This window comes from Prionailurus bengalensis, chromosome B3 (assembly GCF_016509475.1).
Source record: "Prionailurus bengalensis isolate Pbe53 chromosome B3, Fcat_Pben_1.1_paternal_pri, whole genome shotgun sequence".
Lineage (NCBI taxonomy): Eukaryota > Metazoa > Chordata > Mammalia > Carnivora > Felidae > Prionailurus > Prionailurus bengalensis.
Window position 1 is genome coordinate 44,713,290 of NC_057355.1, and position 11,583 is coordinate 44,724,872.

The 11,583-nt window shown below is 40.4% G+C and overlaps 1 pseudogene; it reads left to right on the forward strand.

Moving 5' to 3' along the window:
• The first annotated feature begins 10,460 nt into the window (after positions 1 to 10,460).
• On the forward strand, positions 10,461 to 11,078 carry LOC122467839 (annotated as a pseudogene).
• Positions 11,079 to 11,583: the final 505 nt, after the last annotated feature.

The following is an 11,583-nucleotide window of genomic DNA, read 5'->3' on the forward strand; positions in this document are numbered from 1 at the left end:
TGGAAGTTTGCCTTCCTTTTCTATTTTCTGGAATAGTTGAAGAAGAATAGGTATTAACTGTAGAATTTGCCCGTAAAGCCACCTGGTCCTGGGCCTTTGTTTGTTGGCAGTTTTTTGATTACTGACTCAACTTCTTTGCTGTCTATCAATCTGTTCAAATTTTCTATTTCTTCCTGTTTCAGTTTTGGTAGTTGATGTTTCTAGGAGTTTATCCATTTCTTCAAAGTTGTCCAATTTGTTGGCATATAGTTTTTTCATAATACTCTCTTAGAATTGTTTGTATTTCTGTGGTCCTTTCTTGAAGAACTTCTTTTTTTAAATGTTATTTCTGAGGGAGGGAGGAAGGGAAGAAGTTGGGGGGGAGAGAGAGAGAAAACAAACATGAGTGAGGGAGGGGCAGAGAGAGAGAGAGAGACAGAATCCCAAGCAGGGTATGTGCTGTCAGCACAGAGCCTGATGTGGGGCTCAAACTCAGGAACTGTGAGATCATGACCTGAGCTGAAATCAAGAGTCGGATGCTTAACCGACTGAGCCACCCAGGGCCGCTTGAAGGACTTCTTGTTGAGAGTGGTTGGTGACACCATAGTTCCTTTGCTTATTTTGAGATTGACATTTTGAGGTGATAATATGATATTCATATATTTCCTTACTCATAGAGCATCTTTAATATATCTCTTAAGAAGGAAGGACAGGAAATAATAATGATCATATCTTTGGCGAAAAGGTTTTCAGAAAAAGCCTTTATAAATGCTTCATGTTCTTGTGGAATCCAAAGTCCTACAGCAGAAGAAAGGGCTTTGGGAAAATGATTTTCACGCAGGCTGTCTAGTCGAGAAAGGTCAGCAAAGTCAGTACTTGCCTAGGCTTGTACATTGAAACGTGGCTGAGCGAGCCACTAGGAGTTCTTTCCGTGTGTAAATCTGCATTCTTCCTCAACTGTTTGCTGTAGGTTCAGACAAAACCAGGATTGGAGATGGAATTGCTGCTTCAAGCCTTCTTAATATTTAATAGACCAAGACATTTATAAGCAGGATATTTTATTCACCTGAGGTGGAATTCTAGCTTCTTGGAATGGATCAGGATTCTAGCTACAAAAACGTATTTTAAAACCCCAACATGATCCACCAACCTTCTTGGTCAAACAGGAATTGGGGTCAGCAAGCAGGTATTGGGTTTGAATTGGAAAAGGAAGAGCCTAGCCTTTACTTTAGAATGTTTAGTGATAGCTAATTCTTTTCTTTCCTTCAAGCTTCTTCCTTCAATTAATGTAAATACGTTAATGGGATATGATTTTCCTAATAGACAACACTGATAGTAACAGGGGTGGGACAGAACCTAATGGTTTCTGTAACATGTTTAATTTCTGATGTTGCTGTTAAATGTTGAGGAAAATTAGTCACATTTAGAACCATCTGTTGCCAAAAGTGGTTAAAATGTGGATTGCCTCCTGACTAGCCATTTTATGGCTTAGGATAATAGTGTTGGGATGAAATGATTGTTTTTATTCCCTTTCTTTGTTTTCTCCTATGGATACTTATACATTTTGCTTCTAGGGAACTGGGATTAAAAATGTCAAAGAGCATCCTTCAGGCGTCTAGGTCATCATGGATGTCAAAAGGAATCTAAATTCTTGTTTTCTCTTCCATCCCAGTATAGCTTATCTCCACTTTATTTTATTTGTTTATTTTTGAGTAGGCTCCATGTTCAATGTGGGGCTTGAACTCATGACCCTGAGATCAACAGTTGGTGCTCTTCTGACTGAGCCAGCCAGGTGCCCCCACATAATATGTTTCTTTAAGGAAAAAAAAGTCTGCCTTTCTAGGTTGTGGTTGGGACTTTATTTTTGAGTGATAACTGAGAACTTTGTATAGTTTCCTAATTTTGGATTATTCTGACAGGTTTTTATAGAAAAATCAAACTGAAATATATTTTTTTTAATTTTTAATGTTTATTTTTGAGAGCGGGAGAGAGACCAAGCAGGAGCAGAGGAGGGGCAGAGAGAGAGGGAGACACAAGAGCCGAAGCAGGCTCCAGGCTCTGAGCTGTCAGCACAGAGCCCGACACAGGGCTCAAACTCAGGAACCATGAGATCATGACCTGAGCTTAACTGACTCAGCCACCCGGGGGCCCCTGAAATCCTTTTTTCTGTCTTGAGTGTTTATGGCTATTCAGACCTGCCCTAGCAGTGAAACATTTGACAACTCTGCTCTCTAGCACTTACATAATGGAGGAAGATTTACCTACTTTCCTTGCTGCCCATCTACTTAGGAATGTGGTTTCTACTTGTTAACATAAGACAAATTAAAAAATTTTTTTGGAAAAAGATGTTTTAAGACGAAAATAAGAAGTGAGGGAGAGTTTTTTAAAAAAAGCTTTTTTTTTAACGTTTATTTATTTTTGAGACAGAGAGAGACAGAGCATGAATGGGGGAGGGTCAGAGAGAAGGAGACACAGAATCCGAAACAGGCTCCAGGCTCCGAGCTGTCAGCACAGAGCCTGATGGGGGACTCGAACTCACGGACTGTGAGATCATGACCTGAGCCGAAGTCGGCCGCTTAACTGACTGAGCCACCCAGGCGCCCCGAGGGAGAGTTTTTAAAACCAAAAATCAACTGCAATGATATTGAAAATTTTGTTTTCTCACAAATCAAGAATTAAAGTAACCCAAATGTGAAATGAATTAAAAAAATAAGAAACTGTATTTACAGAGTAATCAACTTCCATATTTGTAACAGAACAAAACACGAAAGGTATGCTAAACTAACTGTACAGTGAAAGTAAGATAGTCCTCCCTTTATGTTGCCAAGAGTGGCAATAGCTGGGATACTTGCTTGATGTTGGATGTTATGTGAAGCTTTGGATGCTCAATTAGTGAGTTAATCCTCCTGAGGGTAGAACAGCTCCTTTCTCTCTGCCCATGTCAGTCTGTAGGGGAAGAATTGGTTATCTTCTGAAATCATTTGTTGGATCTGCTGAATAGTGGTGGTGGAAAGCTAAAATTTTGGCCTTTTAAGAATTATGAAATTTAGCTAATGGTGGAGAAATTCTCTTTTTAATCTCTGAGTGGGCAAGCACCCAGGTTGTTTTCTATAAAATGAATTTTGAAATAGGTTGCTGACAACTTGTTCATCAATCCTGCATGACATTAATTTCTAAATCACATTTTCCTCCTATTAGGGCAGTAGAATTGATTGCAAAAATTTTAAATGGTAGCTTTTTATGGTACAGTTGACAGAACAAATGTGAAAGGAAACACCTTAATTAGACCACTGTGAAAATAAAATGGCCCACACTTACACTATGTGGAATCCTCAATGAAAGTTCAGCAGAAAGAATTTTTGATTGCTGTAGTTGAGTGTAACAGCAGAACAAAATCACCAGCTTCTGTGGTATCTGTAATAAAATAGGAGCTGCTTCAAAGAGAATTGATGCAATTAGCTTCACCTATATTCTGTCTGCATTCTCTGAATTACCTCTGGACCCTCTCTATTTTCACCTTTCATCCTATTCATAGCTAAATCAGGCCTTGTATAACAAATAGTCATTTTTTCATGCCTTAAGTATAAGGAGAAAGAAATCAGGAACTAAGTTTTTCTCCCCTGGAATATCTATTTTATACAAGGAGAATTTGCATTGTAAGAGGGAATGTGACAGTATTACATATTTTTTTGGCAACTTTGATAGGCAAGCCATTTATTGCAGGTGCCTAGAGGTATATAGCTTAATTCACTAGAAACAGCTGACAATATGGACACTAGTGACTATGACCAATTAGTGACCAAAAGAATTCAGTTTCCCATCATGAAAAATTTAGACAAGAAAGATACTTGACATTATGTTGTGTTAGTAAAACACGTTACCATTCTTGCTGGGTGTTTGTCATTTATTTTTTCATTCATTTCTTCACTCCCTATATAAATAATTTTTCCGCCCCTACTAAGTGCTGGCACTGTATGTGGCACTGGAGATAGAGCAAGGAATCAGACATGGAGTTACAAATATTGAAAATTACTGAAATAATGAATGACAATGGTGATGAAATTTTGAGGAAGTACAGTGTGCTCTAAGGGTGATCAGATAAGGATGATAAATTATAGTCTGGATACTGCATTGAGTCTTGATTAGTAGTTTAAAAATACATAAATTAACAGGTACACGAAATAGCAATTCTTTCTTTTTTTAAAAAAAAATGTTTGTTTATTTTAAGAGAGAAAGAGGGTATGAGCAGGGGAGGGTCAGAGAGAAAATCCCAAGCAGGTGCTGTGCTGTCAGTGCAGAGCCTGTCACAGGGCTCTGTCTCAAACCATGAGATCATGACCTGAGCTGAAATCCAGAGTTAGATACTTAACCCACTGAGCTACCCAGGTGCTCCATAGAAAGGCATTTGCAGAGAAATGTAACTATGTGTCCTGAGAATACAGGGTGAGTGAATGTGGAAGTGTACAGTTTGATTTAAAGTGTAGCCATCTCCCTGGAAAGGGGATTCAGGTTCGTTTTGCTGACTGAGCACTAGGAAACGGTGGACTTTGTGTTCTGAATTAAGTTTTCCAGAGTGTTTTATAAGAATTAAGTATTCTGGGTAGCAGACACCTTTAACAGTATTTCCCCATGAGTTTACTTTCGCAGTTTATTTATTTGAACAACTTTATTTCACAGGCTTTTCCATGTTTGTCCATTTTATTTTGTTGGTTTTAGCATACTTAGTTCTCCCTGGATTCTCCTGCTGACATCCACAAACATAACTCTGTTGTCTTTATGTCATTTGGAAATTGGTTAAAGATGTCTTGCCTGCCTTCATCTTGTCTTATAAAACTACTAATCATGACAGGGCCAAATGCAGAGCTGGGTACACATTCCAGAGGTCTCCCTTCAGGCTGACATTGCTCCATTAGTAAGGTGTTTAACTAGATTTGAATTCCCAGCCCTGTGCCATCGTCAATGCTGTATAAGGAGGGGGCCAGTTAACTCGGGTGAGGGGAAGCACAAGCTGGATGGGCAGAGCAGTGCCAGTAGCTCTGGACCACTGGATCTTAGACTGTGATCACAGAAGACTAGAATTATTGACTGTCACAGAGTGGTAGACCAGCCACCATGAAATGAGAAGCATAAATTGAGTGTTGGGGCTTAGTGTTTTATCCAGTTGAGAAACTGCAAACTAAAAGAGTGGCACACCGTGGACACCAGAACCTCTTTCTGAGCTTCCAGTGTGTCCAGCTGTGTCCCAGTATTTACTGGGACTTCAAATATGTCATGACTTGGACTCTTCCTGTCCCCTAGAACTGTCTCCTCTGCCTTGATGTCTCCACATTGATTTCAGAGTCCTCTAACAAATTGAATATAAACCCCTTTTCCTTCCTTGTTCAAAATTTGTTAGTGGCTCCCTCTGTATATGCAAGATGAAATCTGAACTCCTCCTTATGAATGAAAGATTCACCATGATCTGATCTCATCTAACATACCAGCTTCATCTTTGGCTCATTGCCTTGTAAATTTACAGGCACGTGGAACATCTTTGTTTTCCTGAATGTATTAAGTTTCTCATTCTCTTACATTTGCATATCTTATTTCCTCCTGGTCAGAACCTCATTTGTCTCCCTAACAGCTCCCTATTCAACCTCCAAGTCTTAATTCCAGAGCCACATTCTCTGTGAAGCCTGGAGAGACTTTATAACGAAGACTTCGTAGACTCCCCTGGCTGACTCATGGATCCTTCCATGAGATTAAGATCCTCCCTTTCAGATTAAACCATGCATGCTGCAATTTTAATGCTGATCATAGACATCAAAATGGTGTTTTGTTTTGTTTTGTTTTTTGTAGGCAGGGTCTGTGTCATTCTATCTTTGAATCTCCACAAACTATGCTTGGAGAATGAAGAACAACTGAGTAAGACTAGAATTAGGAAGCTTTGGAAAGAAAGATTTAGCAGGGACTGTTTGTGGGGTTGGATCCCCTAAAGACAGAAGGACAAATTTCCCATTATGCAAATGCTCTTACCGTACCTCTGTTGTGGCTCTGTGTAGTCCATCCTGTGGCACAGGTGGCTAGTGGTGAGCTACATCCATCCTTCTCTTCTTCCTTTAATAATAGAACTGCAAATGTTAGCTAGACACATGGCCTCCCAGCCAGAGACTACATTTCTCAAATTTCCATACAAGATGTAGTCCTGCATTAAAGTTAATGGCAATTTAATGTTGTTCCATGACAAGAATGAAGCACTCTGTTCTTGACGTTTTCTTCCTCTCCCATTGGCTGTTCTGTAGATGTGTGTTAGAGTATCTACCTTGTACCTAGAGATGGAAACCCTGGGTTGAGAATGGGCAGAGCAGTGCCACTAGCTCTGGACCACTGGATCTTAGACTGTGATCACAGAAGACAAACTTGTGTCTTGTCAGCCTACTGTAGTTTTGGATCTCTGTAGTGACTGGACCTAAATAATAAGTATCTTAAAAAAATTTTTTTTATGTTTATTTTTTAGAGAGAGACAGAGAGAGACAGAGCATGGGCAGGGGAGGGGCAGAGAGAGAGGGAGACACAGAATCCGAAATAGGCTCCAGGCTCTGAGCTGTCAGCACAGAGTCCAGCATGGGGCTCGAACTCACGAACTGTGCGATCACGACCTGAGCTGAAGTCGGACGCTCAACCCACTGAGCCACGCAGGTGCCCCAGTAAATACCTTTTTAAAGAAGATTATGAACTTTGTTATTTAGCAGAAACATGCCTTGGCACGTACCCTTATATGCTCATTGTATCACACTTAATTAAAAAATCAGAAGACATTTTAAACATGCACAATTACAGTTTTTATGGTATTGTTTCATATTTCTTTGCATTTTAAAAAAAAGTAGTATGACATTATATTTAGAGTTAACACTCATCACTGAGCCCAATTTCTTATTTTCCCTCAGAAGCAACCTCTAGGAACACCTGGGTGGCTCAGTTGGGTAAAGCGTCTGACTGGCTCAGGTCATGATCTCATAGTTGATGGGTTTCAGCACTGTGTTGGGCTCTGTGCTGACGGCTCAGAGCCTGGAGCCTGCTTCAGATTCTGTGTCTCCCTCTCTCTCTGCCCCTCCCCTGCTCACACTCTATCTCTGTCTCCCTCTCTCATAAATAAACATTGAAAAAATAAAAAGAACCTCTGTATTCTGGTTTTCTATTGACCAATCTTATGCATACTTTTTATACTTCTAACTACATGTTTATGTGTCTCTAAACATATGTAGCATTTCTGTATACATTTACATGAAAGCATTTACAAAAAGGTATATATTTTTTTTAATTGCTATTAGGTTTTGTGATTTGTCTATGGTTTGTCTATTTATTGTGGGTTCAGTGTATTATATAATATTTCATATTTTAACTATGTAATACTTCACTGAAAGAATATAATTCAAATGATATTCTTACTGATGAATCTTGAGATTGTTTTTAATTTTTAACTATAATAATTGCTGCAAGAATACCTCTATACATGTCTTTTGTGGTCACATGCAAGAGATATAATGGGGCAGTGGTGCCTGGGTGGTTCATTCTGTTAAGTGACTGACTCTTGGTTTCGGCTCAGGTCATAACCTCACAGTTCGTGAGTTCGAGCCCTCTGTAAGGCTCTGTGCTGACAGTGCAGAGCCTGCTTGGAATTCTCTCTCTGCCCTTCCCCCATTGACATGTGCACACTCTTGCACGTGCGTTCCCTTCTCTCTCTCAAAGTAAATAAGTAAACTTTAAAAGAAAAAGAGATAATGGGGCAGAACCAATATTTGAAGAACTACTACTAACCTAGAGTTTCCAGAACTGCCAAAATATCTTAAGTCAGCTAAAAGTCAAGTGCACCTCAGAGCCCAGGTGGATGGAATAGATGTCATTTGGAAGATTTGCAACTCTCATGGCCATAGGACAAGAGTTCTGGAAGGTTTTACACTGATAGTTAAATACTCTGGCCTCAAAGTGACATACGGCACTTCCATTCACAACTATGGCTAGACTAGTCACGTGACCCCATCCAACCACAAAGGGCCAAGAAGTATACTCCTAGTCTAGCATGTGCCAGGAGAGGAGAGCTAGGATATTTTGTAATCAACATCAATTATTACCATAAGCTCAAACCATACCTCTATTAAAACCACCAAATCCAAAGGTAAACAGTTTAATTTGTATTTGACATATCTTGTCAGGATTGGTAATAACAGCAAGTAAGTGACATTTATTAAGTACCTACTATAATCCCAACTCTGGGCTTTATTTTCCTTATTTAATTAAAAGTTCTCAGTAACCCTAGGAGGAAGGTAATATTATTATTTCAATTTCACAAATGAAGAAACTGATAAATAAATGAGAAAGAATGCTTAAGTGAATAACTAGGTCATAGAATGAGGGGACAGGAGAGCCTGGATGTGAACTCCAGATCTGGCTTGGACTCTTCCTCTGTGTAGTCTGCCTAAGCGAGTCCTCAAAGCCTCTGCTTTGGTTACCTCCTTGTCTAATAGAACCAGCAATGAAGGCTTTCCTCTGCCATTTCTCTCAGTTTAAAGCCACTAGACCACTCTGCAGAACAGAGTTTAGCAACATTATGCTCCCACAGTAAGTATTCAAAGCACCTCAGCTTTCTAGTCCAGAGATGAAACAGCTGTTCTCTCCAAATGGCTTATACTGAAATGTAAATGAACAAGGACATTAGAAAAAAAAAGTAAAAGAAAACAGATTTAAGTTCTTGCCTTTTAAAATTTTTATCATTTCCCATCCAAGCTTACTGTTTTTGTTTAATCTTGCCATTCCTTTTCTTCTTCCTTGTATGCTCTTTTTCTTAGGGATATGCAAACTTTATTAGTCAGCTCCTCTTTCAAGCTCTGTATGCTTTTGTGTTTGAGAATTGGGAATCAGGTACTTTTACTGTTAGCCTCAGGGTGGATCTGAGCAGGAGGAAGCTTTATGAATAATCAAGGTTGACATCTCCAACGTTGTTCCTTCATTATAAATATTGTTAAAGGAACTGTGACCACCATGGGCTCCCACTGAACAGTGTGTGCAGGGGGAGGCAGAGACAGCCTTTGATTTCAGCTCTTTTCTGGTTATCACTTCACTGATGACCCTGGAGTTGACAGGTCTCTTAGATTTGGCTGCCTCTTTTTCTTTTCCCAGAAAGTTTCTGTTCAATTAGTATAAGTGTTTGGTCTGCAGGAAGCTGGCTGGGTTCATCTTACCAACTCCAAAGGCTAAGGACCATAGTTAATATTAGTGCTTGTGCATTGCCTTAGCCTGAATCCCTAATGAATGCTGAGCTGCTTGGTGACTTTAACCATTTTCATTACATTTGGATTAATTATAGCATTATTACTTTATCAGGAGGAAAACAAATTATAATGCCCAAGATCTTTAAGCCTTCTTCCTACCTCTTGAAAAAGCTTAGCCTCCACAAATGTCTGAAAAGACATTTTCTCCATATTTCTACTAAGGTGCCTCCTCCCACTGGTGCCCCACTAATCCCTAGTTATATGCATTAAATATATATACATATAATTAGCCAACCATGTTTTAGATTATTCATATTGTCTTGACAGTTTTCATTTTTATCAACGTTTATTTATTTTTGGAACAGAGAGAGACAGAGCATGAACGGGGGAGGGGCAGAGAGAGAGGGAGACACAGAATCGGAAACAGGCTCCAGGCTCTGAGCCATCAGCCCAGAGCCCGACGCGGGGCTGGAACTCCCGGACCGCGAGATCGTGACCTGGCTGAAGTCGGACGCTTAACCGACTGCGCCACCCAGGCGCCCCGACAGTTTTCATTTTTAAAATGGAGACATGTGAACTTGAATTTATACCACATAAGTAAACCTTTGTAAGTTTCCTCTCTCTCCTTCCTCCCCAGATGCATTATCTTCTATCCACCCTCAGGAGAGTCACCAAAGAGTGTTTTAGAACCTGTTACATACTAAGAAATGGTATGGACTTCACTTTACTTGTCAAAAGCCTTGTGAGGGAGGTGATACTGCTGTTCTGATTTCCTTGAAAGATTCAGACACGTAGGCTTATGGAGTGAAGGGACTTGCTCAAAGTTACATGGTGAGACATGGTTAGAATCAGAGATAACATGCTAGGCCTCTGATTCAAACCCTCTACTCTCTTGCCTAGTTCATGTTTATTAGTAATATTTGCCATTCATTTATTCTGCCAACATTATTGATCATTAGTATATGTCAGGCACTGGGACTTACTAAGATCACTAAAACAGAGTTCTTAGGACCTCATATTCTGGTGAGGGAGAAAGTTCTGTTAACTGGCAGTAAGAATACTAAATTACTAAGATACTTAACAATGCAGTGGTTGAAACAGAGAACTCTGAGGGCATGGAGGAGAGACATTTCAACTTGTTCTCAGGGTCTCAGGGAAGCCTTCTTAGAGGAAGTGGGAGTGAGTGTTGCAGTAAAAAGGTAGGTGTCATTAAAAAGGGAGCTGAGCTTGGGTGGCGGCGAGCGTGGAGAGTGCGCCATGAAGGCGTTGGGCACACTGCGAGAGTACACGGTGGTGGGGTACTGCCTGCCCACACTCAAATGCTGTACTCCTTCTCTCTATCACATGTGAATCTTTGTACCTAATCATGTTGTTGCTAAGTCCTGCTTCTGGTACTTCTTGTCTCCGCTGAAGAAGCTGAAGAAATCTTGAGGGGAAATTGTCTTCTGTGGACAGGTGTTCTAGAAATCCCCTTTGGCATCTGGCTGCATTATGACTCCCTCAGTGGCATCCACAACACATACTGGGAGTACCCAGACCTGACCCCTGCAGGCACTGTTACCTGGTGCTGCCAAGATGGGGCACCTGGCACTGCCCACTGGGCCGTCTCCATCCAGATCATGAAGATGGAAGAGATTATAGCCAGCAAGTGCTGCCAGCTAGCAGTCAAGCAGTTTGATGACAGTAAGATTAAGTTCCTACAGCCCCACGTGGGTCTTACGTTGCCAGCACAAGCTATGCTTCACCACCAAGAGGCCCAACACCTTCTTTTAGATGCAGAGCCTCCCTGTCCCCAGGTCTGCCCAAATAAACTTCTTGGGAAAACCAAACCAAACCAAAATAAAACAAAAAGGAGTCTGTTTTTAGATAGAGGTAAAGGGAAAGAGATTTCTTTCTTTTCTGGGCCCCTTTAAAACACTTGAAATACTTTTGAGTAAGCCCACCAAAGATTTTGAGGTATGTATGTACATGTGTTCCCTAGGATCCAAAAAAACCACATTCCCAAATGTAAAAATGGAGTTTTAATTTGCACAATGTGGGCATAGGGAAGCAGGAGGAATACCAGGTTTGCAGAAGAAAATTATGAGTTTAGTTTGGGATATGTTGAATTGAGATGTTTGTAGGAAGTTCAGGTAAAGATATACAGGCATTGGGCTAAAGAGTGGTCATCTGGAGTTCAAGAATGAAACCAGATTAAAGATAGAAATTTAGGAATCCTCATCATTCCAGGAGACAGTGAAATCAGTGTGCAAGTAGACAGATGAGAAGGCCGAAATTGGAGTCCTGAAAAATATCATTGTTGAGAGGACAAGGAGAGAGAAGGTGCCTTCAGAGGGACTCCTCAAAGAGGAAGGAA